The 15,474-nt window shown below is 39.3% G+C and overlaps 1 protein-coding gene across 15 annotated transcripts in view; it reads right to left on the reverse strand.

Moving 5' to 3' along the window:
* The window catches only part of ENOX1 (ecto-NOX disulfide-thiol exchanger 1), a 522,650-nt gene that overhangs the window by 325,331 nt on the left and 181,845 nt on the right, over positions 1-15,474 (reverse strand). Inside the window, exon 7 of one of the 15 annotated variants that reach the window (XM_054701768.1) lies at positions 13,300-13,427. The exons of the other annotated variants lie outside the window; for them this stretch is intronic. The gene's annotated coding sequence lies outside the window, so the exon portion shown is untranslated. The remainder of the gene's footprint in view (positions 1-13,299; positions 13,428-15,474) is intronic. 15 annotated transcript variants of the gene reach the window in all.

The raw sequence follows: 15,474 nt of genomic DNA on the forward strand, positions 1-15,474 counted from the left end.
TAGACACTAGCCACAGGTGGCTACTGGACAATTAAAATATGGCAAATTCAAATTGAGATGTGCTTTCCCATAAAACACACATCAGATTTGGAAGACTTAATATGGATACCTCCAAAAGGAGCACAGTTCCTGCTGAAACCCTGCTTTTAGCCCTGGGAGAACGAAGTTTGTTTTTTGACCTTCAATACAATGAGAGAATTAATTCAGGCTATTTTACACCACTAAGATGGTGATAATTGAAAAATAATAGAAGTAAAAAATACATGTGACAACTAGGACGTTTACATAGATGGATTCCATAATATTTCCAGTGTCGGCACTGGGGTCAGTTATAAAATCCACAGGGGCAGGGATGTCTATGTTGTTCACTTCTCCATGTCAAGTCGCCAGCACATTTCCTGGCTCATGCCAGTCAGTCCAAAATTGTGCGAATTAATGAAGCAATTTGAATAAATACAGTACTTCTCCTTTCAAAATTTTGTAATCCATTCCTTATTTTGATTAGCACTTACTGTAAGTGCTACTGAATTGTTTACTTTAAAATGATTAAATTTTTGTCAAGTGAATTTAACCCCAATTAAAAATAATAAACAGGGCCGCCCTGGTGGTGCAAGGGTTAAAGACTCAGCGCTACCAAGCTATTGCCAGCCACTGTGGCATGAGTTGGATCCCCAGTCAGGGAGCTAACCCACATGGTGCAGCCAAACTCCTGTTTGGCCTGCTGTGCTCCCTCAGCAGTGTATTTCAGTACATCTGCCTGTTCTGCTCCCTACTCTGTCTCTGGTGAATCCTCTCACCGCTTTCCTCCCTGGACTACACCCCTTATATGCATAAATAAAAATAAATATCTAAAATAATAATAGTAAACAAAAAGATGGTGTGGTCCCTGATCCTGACCACAAAGAGCTCAGTATAGCCCCAAGTTGTATGTCTGCAGATATGTACATGCCTTAAAACACTGAAGGCCTTAGGCCAGATAGCCATGTCCAGATCATAGATGCTTAGGAGAGAGGCCAGCTGTGAGGTGGAGGATGTGTAGTTAAAAAAATGAGTGTCAGATAAAGTTTAAAAAGATGAAATGACACTGTTTTGACTAAATCTTCAAAGATGAGCAGGATTTTTTTTAACTTTTAATGGTGTATTTCAGACAGAAAACAAACATTTATAGCCTCCCTACAAGACTTTTCAAACATTTATAGCCTCCCTACAAGTGGCATGCTTTACCACTTGACAACTTTCTGCTCCCGTGTCTCTATCCTCATTTATAGTCCTTATAGAATAAGCCTTCATCCTTAAAGTCACAGCTACTCTACCCACAAACACAGGTTACTTGGAGCACAGAACTCTTTAAAAAGGGAAACTGCAGAGAAAGGGAAATGGAAACCATAATAAGCTTGATTGATTTTATAAGCAATCCAATAAAATGTGCATATAATACATAATTTAAGATAAGAAAGAAGAAACAAATAAAAACTCGTTTTGCGTGCAGTTTATCTGACGACACTGGACAGCCATTTGAAGCCATCTGTCTCTGACATGAGCAAGTACAGACTTAAATACAATTTGGAAAGAATATCAGGAGGTTATCAAAATCACAGGACAGACATCCAGGTAGATGAGACAGACCATTTAGCATCTCTTTTGGCTGGAAAAGATTGAAATACAGCCTGGGAATATCAATAAAAGTAATCTCGACTAACAGATGGCCCAACTTAACTGGATTCTGGATAAAGAAAAAGAGGTAAATTGGGGACAATGCATTATACTCATGCTCGAGGATAATTTTATTTTGTTCCAAAATTTTGATACATATGAAAAATTTTATTTCTAATTCTTAATAATATTTGCCTTCAGTTCAAATGTTACCTCCTCAGAAAAGTCTTCCTAACAGAAGTAGAATCACTCAACAGTTAAAATCAAATCACCTTGCTTTATTTCCTCTGGTCATTATGTGATACTTTCTTGTCACTATCTGTTTACATCTTCCTCCTCTCTAGAATGTTAACTCTGTAGAGCACAGCTGGTGTATACCTTGTTCACTGCTTTACTGGCAGAATTTATAAGAAGGCCAAACCTTAGTAGGAACCTTTGTTGAATGAATGAATGAATGAATGAATGAATGAAGAAAATCAAATACTATTACCTGAGTTAATTCCACATCCCATTTCTCCATTCCCATGAGTTATTAATCTTTTTTTAGTATAAGATTCATTAATTTTTGTATCTATTCTAGAAGTCTAGATATATTGAGTATTATAGGGTTAATGAAAAGAATGAAACCAGAAAGCCTATGCCCTAGATAGGAATTCTAGTTTCTTGTTTGTTTTTTTTTTCCTTCTAGTTGTGTAGTCATTGTTACGCTACTTAAACTTTCTATGACTTGCTTTCCTCATCAGTAAAATCAAGTTATTAATATCATCAATGAAGACTAAAAGTGCACAGAAAAGTATCTGGCACCTACTAAGCACTTATTAAATACAAACTGCATTATGGGTTGAAGTCACAGAGAAAAGAATGGTGGTTTGACAAAATGCAGACTTTTCTATCCTTCAGTGATTGCAGGAGTGAGTTATCGCCACCCAGTGTTGATCAAACATACTTAATTATCCACTTGATAAAGATACTGAGAGAGAGCCTCCCTGGTAGCGCAGTGGTTGAGCGCTGGGTTGCGAAGCTGCCCGGAAGGCTCCGCAGCACCGGTTCGATCCCCGGCCACAGGCGAGGGCCCCACATGGCACACAGACCTCTCCTGCCACCCGCTGCTCCCCTCAGCAGTGTACTTCGTCATTCTGCCTGTTCTGCTCCCCGCTCTGGCTCTGGTGAATTCTCTCACCCTCCCGCACTTCTGACTGTACCCAGTGTTTGTATAAATAAATAAATAAATCTTTAAAAAAAAATAAAAATAAAGATACTGAGAGAAATTGTGTATCAAGAAAGTCATTCATTTTTAGAGAACTTTAAACACTTCCCTTTCTACTCTTTCAACCCTTAGATGGTATGTTTAGGGATAACACTGAAAACTGAAGTTAAAAGGTATAGAGCCCAATCCCAAATGCAAAAATGAAAAGTATTTTAGTCTCCAGCCTCCAACAGATGCACTCATGTTGTTTTAACAAGAAAGATGATGTCTTATCTCTGACAACTGGTGTTTGTGTCCCTAATCTCTGTTGCGACTCCAAGGGATGAAGGTTGGATGAATGTGGAACTTGAACACAGGTGTTCCTGGAGACACAAAGAGTTGGACTTTTTAGCAGATACATGATAAAGAAAACTAAGAGTGGGGAAAAGGGAACTCTCTTGCACTGCTGGTGGGTGTGCAAACTGGCCCAAACCACTATGAAGAGCTGTATGGAGATTTCTTGACTTACTAAACATAAACCTTCCATATGTTCCAGCAATTCCACTTCTATGTATTTACCCAAATGACACACAAACATTAATTCCAAAGGGCACCTGCATCCCTACATTTATAGCAGCACTATTTATAATAGCTAAGCTATGGAAACAACCCAAATGCCCAAAAATAGATGACTGCATCAAGAAGATGTGATACATATACACGATGGAATATTACTCAGCAATCAAAAAAGATATAAACACATTCAGTTTGAAGCAACACGGATGGAGCTGGAAGGGATCATGCTCAGTGAAATAAATCAGAAAGAAAAAGAAAAATACCAGATGGTCTCATCATAGCAGGAATCTAGAAAACCTAAATAAGGGACCAGGAAAAAGATTAATTAATACAAAGTAAAAATCAAAATCAACAAGTAACTATAAACCAGAGACACACTCGGGGGTGGGGAGGGAAGGGGAGAGGAAGGACTAGGGTCAAAATAAAAGGGGGGTGCAATTTTATGGGGAATATAACCAAAAGGATAATGCATACCTTGTGCAAAAATGAAAAATAATGTAAGAATTATATAAAATAAAATATTATTTTTAAAAAAAATTTAAAAAAAGGAAACTAAGAGTAAGACTAAAGAGGAGAAATTACAAAGACCCTGACATCTGCAAGTGAGTCAAACCAAAAAATAAACAGCCCAAACACTAGAGTTCTCACTGGGAAAAGAAAAGTTGGTGGATTGATTCATTCATTGGTTTATGAAACTATGTAAATTTTAGGGGTACAGGTTCACTTCTGTATGTGTGTAAGCTTAACCTCATCTACCACCAAAGTTCTAGTGCCCTTCCTACTATCAAATTGACACACTCTCCCTTTCCTTCCCACCTTTTCCCCTCCCAAATCTGGCAATAGCTGCGTGTTTCAAAGAGTGTAAGAAATGGTTTGGTTGTGATTTGGTAGTTCATTTGTTTTGGTTATTTATATTCTACACATAAGAAATCATCCAATAGTAGTCTTTCACTTTCTGACTTACTTCACTGAGCATAAGTACCTCAAGTTTCACACATGCTGCAAAAGGTAAGTTCTTATCTTTTTTAATAGTTGAACAGTATTCCACTGTTCATGTACATATGTATATATATATTCATGTATATATATATCTATATGAGTATATATATCATGACTGCTTTATCCAGGCCTCCATCAATGGGTATTTAGGTTGTTTCCATGACATAATTATTGTGACTGCCACTGCTATGAACATGGGAGATGCATAAATCATTTAGAATTAGTATTTTCAGATTCTCAGGATAAACACACGTGGGAGGTTTGCTGGGTCATAAGGATATTTCCATTTCTAGATTTTTGAGAAATCTCTTTACCATTTCCCATAAGGGCTGCACCCATTTACATAGCCACCAAGAGTGAATGAATGAGAGATCAAAGGGAAGAAGTTTTAAGTGTATCCAAATTTTCTTATTGCAGATAGATAGAGGAATCTGAAACTGGGAACAAACTGGCTTTTTTCAAAGAGGTCAAGAAATTGGGAAATAGCATCAAGGGGTTCTTTGAGATGTTCAGCAAAACAACTAACATAAGAGAGTTGGGTTGGGTGGTGAGGGCTGGGAAGAGGGGATGACCTCGATGCAAACAACTGGATATTGAGACTTTGTAAAAAGGAGACCTGAAAAACCTAAATCCAGTTCAGAGAAATAGTAATGGTGCACACCTGAAACTATACAATATTGTATGTGTGATATATTAATAAAAAAGCATTTTGAAAATTAGTTAAGGGGGGAAAAGAACAAATTGGTGGGCTTCTTCTAAATCTGTGGTATCAGGACATGGATACTCCTGTTCTTGTGATACACAAAATCTTAAATTACCTACTAGAACAGAAAAAGAAAAGCCAATAAATGGCATTCTGTACTAATCTTTGTAAGTGGATTTTTGTCATAGTCTAGTTCTCTAAAAATTGGCAATATGTGTGCTAAGTCAGCTCTTTATTTGGTTTTGATTTTGTAAACAATAATGGATGCTCTTAGCACTGACAAACAACATTAGAAGCTGTAGATTTGGAGCAGATTGTCTGTGAGGTATATCCAAGTGCAGACCAGAATAGCTGCACTAAGAACAGTTCCTCTATGCTCAGGTGAATACCTAAAAATACACACTTATTCTCCTTTCTATAGCAGTGAAAGTCATTTTCAACCACCCTACAAAAGACTTTGATGTCAATGTGTGTAAGCCTCAGCTAAGCTGTTTCAAATCCTGTATACACATTTTGGGAGATTTTTTCAAATTCTGATGAGCTAGCCAAAAGTTGCTTTGAAATTGTTATACTTCTTCTTCACTGTTTGCACACAATTTTTAGTAAGCTCACCCTGAGTTCAAAGGACTTCAGAATTTATTTTTGTAAGTAAAGTTCTAGGCTCTCTCAATGGAATTCTGATGTTTTATGTGCTGTAAGTACAGAAATTTGCTTGAGTATATAGGTATTTATTTTAGAATCTTGAGAAGTTTTAAATTTCACATATATATGTCATTTAGTATTCCACATTTATATTCAAGAACTTGTAAATTTAATATAGCTTGCCCTTTGGGAGATTAATTGGAGCAGATGGCAATAAAAGTTAGGACTCTGTGTTGAAATATGATACATGGATTTATTTAAGACTACTGCAAGAGTTAGTTTATTTGGTAGACCTTGAAGTCTCTTGTACCCAACCATAGAGCAAAATGCTGGCAGGGGAAGGGATCAGACTCAAGCCTTTTTAGTAATCTCTGATTCCTAATGGCTCCTTCTGGTATCACTATTTCATTGGGTTGATTGAACCCAAGAGGGAAAAAAACAATTTCTTTCCATACTCAATTAAAAATAATTTTTAATTGTAAATTTTCTCACAAGACATATAAAACTATCATATAAATGAGAGAAAAGAGTTTTAAACAAATATTTTCTAATCATAATGGGCTCTAAATTAAAAGTTATATCATCTCCAGTAGCCTACTGGGTAATTTGGGATATCAAAATAAATTGGAGGATGCTTTTAGCCTTTACTATATAAAACCAAGGATGCCAAAGAGTTGACAATGCACAGGGCAGTCATTTACATTGATGATTTGTGCAACTTCAAATGTCAATAGAGGACAAATGAGGAAAATATAAACAGATGAGGAAAAAAAATAGTTATTCCTTTCCATTCATGGTGAATCAAGTATACAAAAAAATATGTAATGATACTTATATCTGAATACCATAATTTAAATGGTAGATCTAGTTAGTATATATATCTTCTTTCCCAGTATCTGTCAAGCAGGTACAAAATTTGACAATATATTTTGCCACAAATAAAACATCAATAAATTTCCCAAGGTAAGAAAGTAAAGAAACATTCCCATACCACAGTGGTATAAAACTATCAATTACTAACAAGACTATAATAAAATAAGCCCTGTCTCCTGAAAATTTGAAATATCTCATAATATGAGAAGAAAAATAACTATATGAAAAAAATCCATAGGACAGATAACCACACTGAAAGAAAAATGCATAAACTATAACAGTTTATCAATCAATAAAAAAATCATAATAAAGTTAAGCATCCAAGTAAGGAAGTTAAAGAAAACAAAAATTAAAGAAAAGAGGGAAAACTATAATATACAAGTATAAATTAATTAGAAGAAAGAAGAGTAGAGAAAATGAAGAGACCAAAAATCTAGTACTTAATCAGGTAAGTATACCAAAGGGGATGAGGAGGCGTTCATGCAATTACACAAAATAAGAAACAATAAGAAGCAAATAACACCAACACAGAAGACATTCTGAAACAAAATTCAAGCAGATTCCTTTGCTCAACTCTGTGCAAATTTCGAAACCTGGATGAAAGGAGATACTTTTATAGTATATGACAAGCCATCTAGACATGAGAGAAAAGATCTAATCTAACCAATGACCACACAAATAATGGGAACTGTTAAATAGTTACCTCCTCCCAAATTGGACACACACACACAACACATATACACACACACTATACACATAAACACACATATACTAAGACCTAGTTGGCTTTATAGCACAACTTGCCAAATCTTTAAGCCTTTTTAAAAATAACAGATAATTCCATTACTATTTAAAATCTTCCACAGCATAAGGAAACAGACAAGGACATTTTCCAAGTCTATTTTACAAAGCAGTAGTAACACCGACACCAAAAGCTGACAGACTACACCAAAAGGAAATTGCACAGCAAATACACTTAGGAATATTAGCTATGCAAAATCCTCAACTAAATACTGACAAACACAACCCAGGAGCAGTTAAAATAATAATATGCATGACCAGATGGAATTAAAAAAAAAAAAAAAACAATGAAAAACTTCGGAGAAATCTATCAGAGCCACATTCCTCACCATGACATTTTAATCCTTTTAGAGTATGGTAGTTTTCCTTTCTGCACAAATCCCAACACACCAATGACAGAGTGCAGTTACTCAGTCTTTCATGTAATTATACTATTTCCTATCACTGTGAGTTTTGTGTCTGTATTTGGAATGGCATCTGTCCAAACTTCTTCCCTATTCTAAATATTCTATCCAGCCATCAAAACTAAACTATAAACTCGTAAGAAAAGTTTCCTTGATTCTGCCCATAATCAGAAAACTCTCCTTCTGAACTATTAAAATGTTCTCTGTCTCTTTCATAGCACTCATCATATTCAACGCTGTATTACAGGTTTTGCACAAAGGCACTAGCTTTTCTAGTTAGACTGGAAAGCTTTTTGAGGGTAAAACAACCACCCATGTCTAATGTTATGCCACAAAGTGAGTGTCACTCACCCCAAGCATAAATCCTTATACACTTGACTATTTGGGTGTCCAAACATACAAATCTCCAGAATAAAAAAGCAAAAGCAAGCTGAAGACTTGTGAATGGTGGTTTTGCTTAAAACATTACTGTGTGTGCATAGAATGAAAAGTTAAAACCAGAAAATCAGCAGGGCAGTAGCCACGCCTGCCCCACCATCGTCCTGTAACTCAAATCATGGCAGCATGAAATGCACTCAAGCTCCAGACTGCGAAACTCTGATTACTTTCAGCCAGCTCATAAGCTGACAGCAACCTCCACTGCAGAAGCCAAAAGCAGCCAGATCCATTAATTCAGGGCAATTGTGTGGGAATGAGTACAGAAGTTAGAATGGAATCACTGGCTTCATAGATAGTTGGTTAGGAAGCAAGTACTTCACATACAAACACACACATACAAACACACACACTATACATACTCATCCTCTTCATATTTTCATTTTCATAAAGTCCAAATTACAACCTTCTTCTAAAATTTCACTGAAAATGTCTAAGCATGCGAGACCAGTCATAATGTTGGATTAAAATGTACCTGTAAGGCCTCCCTGGTGGCACAAGGGGTTAAGTCTCAGTACTATGATGCCTTCCGCAGCCACTGTAGCATGAGTTTGAAACCTGGCCAGGGAATTAATCCACATATGGCCCAGCAGACCTCTCCTGTCTCTCCCAATGCTCCCCTCAGCAGTGTAGTTCAGTCAATCTGCCTGTTCTGTTCCCCACTCTGTCTCTGGTGAATCCTCTCCCCACCCCCCCCCCCACCCCGCACCTCTGGCCTACAGCCCAGCTCTTATATGCATAAATAAATAAACCTTTAAAAAACAAATGTACCTGTAATTTGTTATGTGCAGCAGCATGAATAGTTCTATTACAATTGTGTCAAGGTTTGTTAAGAAGGGGATATTAAGTAGAACAGACTATGGAGTTTAACAAGAGAAAATGACACTAGGTTCGAATGGCACAAAAAGGTCATATTCCAACCATTATTGACACACTCATTGAAAAGTGAACTTCAAACATAAACCTTTTAAAATCTGGGTACAATTTCAAAAAGAATGAAGTGACAAATTTCTGGTTCATTCTAAATACTAGAGTTACGGATTTTAGGAACATGTAAAACAAAGAAGTTGACATACCTAGTACTTTCTTAATAGGGATATATTTTAGTTTCTTTTTTAAAAACAAGTGAAGTAACACGTCCTCCCTGGTGATGCAGAGGGTTGGGTGCAGCACTGTGAAGCTGTCGGTGGCCTTTGCGGCCCAAGTTTGATCCCCGGCTGGCTGGGGAGATACCCACATGACGCGGCAGACCTCTCTTGACTTGTCTGCTGCTCTCCTCAGCAGTGTATTTTGGTCAGTCTGCATGTTCTGCTCCCCACTCTCTCTGGTGACTCTTCTCACCCCCCGTGACTTTGGCCTGTACCCCACTTCTAAAAAAAAGTGAAGTAACATAGAATTATGTTTCTGCTGTGCATTACTGAAAATCACTGAGTGTACATACTACATTAGACTCACTGCTGCTTTCCTTTCCCACATCACTGTTCCCTTTGTCCTGCTTTACCCAAACTCTCTCCCTCATGCCTCTCTTGTAAACAAAAACTGGGTTTATAGACTAAGTTTATTTTTGTTTTACTTAGTCTGTTTACTCTCTGTATGTACAACATGTGAGTGAAATTATATGGTGTATGTCTATCTTTGTCTACTTATTTCACTAAGCATAATACCCTCTAGGTATTTGTGTGTCTGTGTGTGCACGCACAGAAGCTTTTTATTTTGTCATAGTCCCATTTGCTTACTTTTGTTTTCCCTTGTGCTTGGAGTTCACATGTGCCCCAAACACATCTCTAATGTCAAGGAGCTGATGTCAAGGAGCATATTGCCTGTACTTTCTTCTATGCCTTTTATTGCTTCAGGTCTCACATCCAAGATTTTAATCCATTTTGAATTAATTTTTGTGGATGATGTTAATAGTGGTCTAGTTTAATTATTTTGTATGTGGTTGTCCTATTTTCCCAACATTGAAGAGACTGTTCTTGCGTCGCTGAAAGTTCATCTCCACTGTCATAAATGAGCTGTGGCATCACTGCTATTTTTTCCTCTGGTGTCCAAGATCTGAGACTTAGCAGTCTGTTGTCAGTACACTTCACTTGGTTAGTACCAGTCTCCAAAAGTGGAGAACAGAGAGTGTATTCATTGTTCTTTTTTTTTTAAGATTTATTTATTTATGCATACAAGAACTGGGGTACAGGCCAGAAGTGCAGGATGGTGAGAGGTTTTACCAGAGACAGAGCGAGTAACAGAACAGGCAGACTGACTGAAATACACTGCTGAGGGGAGCAGCAGACGAGGCAGCAGAGGTCTACTGAAATAAGTGGGTTTCTCCGTGGCTGGCAGGGATCGAACCCATGCTGCAGAGGATGTGGACAGCTTCACAGCACTGTGCTCAACCCCCTGCACCACCAGCGGGGCCCCGTTGTTGTTCTTATAATGAATATTACAGTCTGTGTGGTGCAACCCATATCCTCCATATGGGGGTGGCCTAGATCAAGTGTGTGTAAGTCTACACTGTTTCCTCTTTCACTTTCCCCAAAGTCTCTGGCGGGGCAGTCTGCTCTTGAGTGTGCATTCTCTGCCCTGGACTGTGGTATCCAGGCATTTCTCTCCATCTTCCTTCTGTCAAATGAGGCATGAATCTCTGGTATAGTCTGCATTAGTCTCCAAGTCACAAGGGGTGCTGCATACCATGGACTAGACTTGGTCTGGTGCCCCTCTGGTTAATTGCTAGTTCTAGGGCCCCTCTGGTTAATTGCTAGTTGTCTTTCTTTGGAATGAAGTATAGAACCTCTTTTACATCTTGATGTCATCCAGTAGTTACTTTTTTCCCCCTGCTACTCATGTTGAATCATCCTTGCTTTTGAATGTATCCTTCTTAGATATCTGAGATATCCACTGTTGGTTTTTCTCCCACTTCTCTAATGATCCTTCATCTTGCAGACTTCTCTTTCTGCACTCCCTTATATTTCAGTGGTCCCCCCCATACCTCCACAGTCAGCTGTCATGCTATCTCATGCAACATATTTTGTCATTTCAGAGCTCACAAGCATGTATAGCTTCAACACTAAACTGTCCTGTGTCACAAAGTTCTCTATAGATAAAAATCTTCAGCTAAAGAGCATATACTCAACCATTCTCGGGTTGTTACTAACTTTATATGTATCAATTGCTCACCTTCTCAATTCCAAATGAGAAGGACTAAATGATGGTCCTCCAAAGATGTCAACATCCAAAACCCCATAATTGTTGATTATTTTACTTTATATGGGAACATGGGTTCTACAGATGTAATGGAACTTGTGATTATCTGGATGAGGTCAATGTAGTCACAAAGGTACTTATAAGCAGGAGGAAGAAGAGTCAGTGTTAGAATTGTAACAGGATGGTCCCCAGGAAAGGGGGAAGTTCCGGGTTCCCTGCCCCACCCAAGGGAGGGTGGAGCTGAGCAGGGAGAGAAGCTGGAGAGGAGACTGAGGATGGAAAGAAGCAGGATGGAGCCAGGAGACCTGGAGGAGGCGCATGGAGCCTAGAGACACGTGAAGAAACTGCGCTTGTCTTTTGGTCGTGGACTGGGTGACACAGATGTGGGTGAGACCCGTGGGGAGGTGACAATGGCAGCTTTCATCTTGATGTTGATTTTGCTCTTTTCCTTCCGGGCTTGTCTGGTTGTTTCTGGCCCTTTTCTGTGGGTCCCCACTGGAAGGTGCTTTAGACTTGTGGCAGGCTTTGGGGCCTTTCTCTGGGCCAATCCCATTTGGATGGACTTTTACCCACGAGGGGATGGGTAACTTTGGGTTCTTGATTTAGAAACTAGACTCTTTGCCTTACCTGTATTGTTTCCTAGTTTTATTAAAGTTCCTTCCCATCAAAGTCTCATATGTTTTGTGTTGATGCGGCGGATGGCAGAACCCATTTAGAATAGGCAGGTTTGCGGGGTTTTGGGCTGCCCCTCTCCCTGTCCTATAACAGAATGATTCCATGTAGGAGAGACTTGAGTGGTTACTGCTGGTTTTGAATAGGAAAAGGGATCATGAATGCAAGGAGGGATAGTCTCAAGGAGCTGGACAAGGCAAGAAAGAATTCTCCCCTGGAGTTTTTTGAGGGGGCACAGCCATATTGTCACCTCAATGTCAGCCCAAAGAAACCCATTTTCAGGCTTGAATTCATAATTGTCAGATAACAATTTTGTGGGCCTCCCCAGTGGCGCAGCAGGTTGAGCGCCACACTGTGAAGCTGCCCACAGCCTCCGCAGCGTGGGTTTGATTCCCGGCCAGCCAGGGAGATACCCACATGGCCTGGCAGGCCTCTCCTGCCTCGCCCACTGCTCCCATCAGCAGTGTCTTCGGTCTGTCTACCTGTTCTGCTCCCCACTCTGTCTCTGGTGAATTCTTTCACTCTCCAGCGCCTCTGGCCTGTACCCCAGTTCTTACATAAACAGATAAAAGTTTAAAAAAAAGATAACAATTGAGCCTCCCCTGGTGGTGCAGAGGTTGAGCATTGGGCTGCAAGGCTGCCCACAGCCTAGGCAGCGCCAGTTCGTTCCCCGGCAGGCGGCGAGGGACCCACCAAAAAAAAAAATAAATAAATAAAATTATATTGCTTTGTACCACCAAAATTGAGGTAATTTGTTATAACCATACAATACTAATCCCACCAATTCTCTTCTCAGTCTATAGTACCACCTTGAAGTATCCCGAGACTCATAGATCACTCTGTATTACTATACCCTCCCCAAATGACTCACCAAGACCTATAGATTCTGCCTCTTAAATTCTTTGTATCCTTTTCCACCTATCTGCTTTTATTTCCAAGGATACTCCCTAAAACAGTTGTCTATTCAGTAAGTTTTTACTACTCTCCCTGTATCTATTCAAGCCTCTCCCTCCCCTAATAGTAATCTGGCAAGGTCCGTCTTCAAACTTTCTCCATAAGACACAAATTTGATAGTTTCATTCCAAATTGCTCATTATTGAAAACAGAATGACAAATAAGTTCCTTTACTGGATAAAAGAAATTTATATTTTCTCACCTACCTAAGTATCCAATTTTAATCTTTGTCCATTGTCCAAACTTGGTGCTCTACACAGCATTCCATTCATATTGAGAACATTATCTTCATCTTTCTGATGTCCTCTTGCTCCTTATTTTTAACTGATAGACTCTGATGGAGGACATGAATAGAAAAAAACTGAAAAAGGAGGTGCACCACAAGACCAGAAACCTGGCTCACACAAGGAAGTGGGGGTAGAAGAGATTAGCATAGCCATTGACACAGCTTTATGGAAACTAAGATCCTTAGGTGCAGATGACACAGTTGTGGAAACTAGTATCCTTAGGCACAGACTAGTATCCTTAGGCACCAGACACCTAACATTCAAGCAGGTTATCAGAGGGCTCATCCAAAAGTAAAGATATGGAGATTGAGCCCATTGTAGAATCTCCAGGTCCCTTTCAAATTCTACATAGTTATCCAAAATTAGCAACCAACTGAAAGCTCATAAGGAGTGAGCCCCTCCCAAACAGAAGAAGACTATATCAGTTCAGTGTCTGCACAGGCTCAGGATGGCAGTCCATCTGCCCACCTGTGACTGACTATGCAGGTCCCTCTTTTCACCAACTCTCTCCCTCTGCAGGGCAGCAGCTTCCTGTCTTCCTGCCTGCCTGCCCGTAACCTGCAACCATGCCGGGACTTCTCCTCACGGACCTCCCTCAGCGGAGGCCGCGCTCCTCAAGGCTGCCTGCCTGCATCCATGCAGGCCTGTCTCAGCAAACCTGTCCCTTCTGGGGCAGCTCTTCCTGCCCGCTTATGTCTATGCAAATGTCTTTTACTCTTTTGTCCCTTTCTCCAATAAACCCATTCTTTAAATATAACTAAAGTCTCTGTCTCCTGGAAAACTGGCCTGGGAAACTCGCCGCGTGTCGCTGAAACGGGAGCTCTGGTGAAACCTTCCCCAGAGTGAACCCAAGGACCCCGCACTCCAAACCTGCAGACTCCAAAATCCACAACAGACTCCTATTATATCTTTCAATATTGAATAACAGTGTAGACAATCTCTCAACAGTGAGCTCCTTAAAGGCTGTGAACTCTCTTCACCTCTTTCCCCACAGCAGTCTAGCCCCACCCTCAGTGTGAACAAAAGGAGAGGGAAGCCTCCCCTTTTCATGATGCGTAGAATAAGCCTGTGCTATCCTTAGTCGGGGCTCATATTTGTTTGGAGAGTTATTTTGAGAATTAACTGAGTCAGACACGCCCTCATACTCCTCCATTTTCAATAAATAGGTGCTAGAGCTAAGAAGTGGTACGTTCAACCAGCCCTGGCAACAGAAGCATCTGTCAGTCCTAACTTTACTCTAGACGGAGACGTACTCAAAAGCACTTTGATGCTACCCATTGCTTCTCCTTGATTTTAATGAATTCCATTTTCAGTTTTAGGTACAGATAAGTCTTCACATTTTCATTTTCCTTCCCTTCCTCTGGCCCATCTCCAATGTTCTAATATCGAGTTTAAAACATGGAGATGAAAATTAGACTCTAAAGTGGCCTTTATCAATGTTGAACACAGCGAGAGCATTATTTCATTATTTCTGTGTGTCACATTCTGGTTGGTGCAAGCTCAGATCAAGTCCTATATTGCTGACTCATATCCCTGAATGACAGGGTGAGAATGGCCTTTTAACTGCAGAATACTTACAACTCAATTTCTTCCTTTAAAAATGGCCGCAATAATCTATCAGTATTATTTTTCCTCTAGAATAAATAGCTCACATTTCTGCAACAAACTGTCAGATCTGCTGACAGTAGCTCAGCTTGACTTGATGTTCCACTCTATAACTGGAACCATCAGGTAAAACAGAACCTCAGAGAGTTCTTTAATAGTTTTCTTCTTTTTTTAACATATGTCATACATTTATGTGGGCAACAATTTAAATCAAAATAAGAATATATGTTCTAATTATTTAGCTAAGAGGTAATCCTTCATTTTAGAGGTCATAATCGTCATGAATTATTTAGACTAATGATGTTAGAAATAGTTTCAGGGGTTATCCTCTGATTCCATTAACCTCTGTGAATTTTATTTTTAAATCTACAATGAGAAAGGCATAGCTGAGAACAGAGAATGCATTTTAAGTTAATCTGCTTTTCTGATAAAGCAGGGGAAATGAAAGCCCAAATTATGCTTCTGAGATGAAATGGGATAAGATAACCC

The sequence above is a fragment of the Talpa occidentalis genome, unplaced genomic scaffold (assembly GCF_014898055.3).
Source record: "Talpa occidentalis isolate TD23 unplaced genomic scaffold, MPIMG_talOcc4v2.1 talOcc4.5, whole genome shotgun sequence".
Classification (NCBI taxonomy): domain Eukaryota; kingdom Metazoa; phylum Chordata; class Mammalia; order Eulipotyphla; family Talpidae; genus Talpa; species Talpa occidentalis.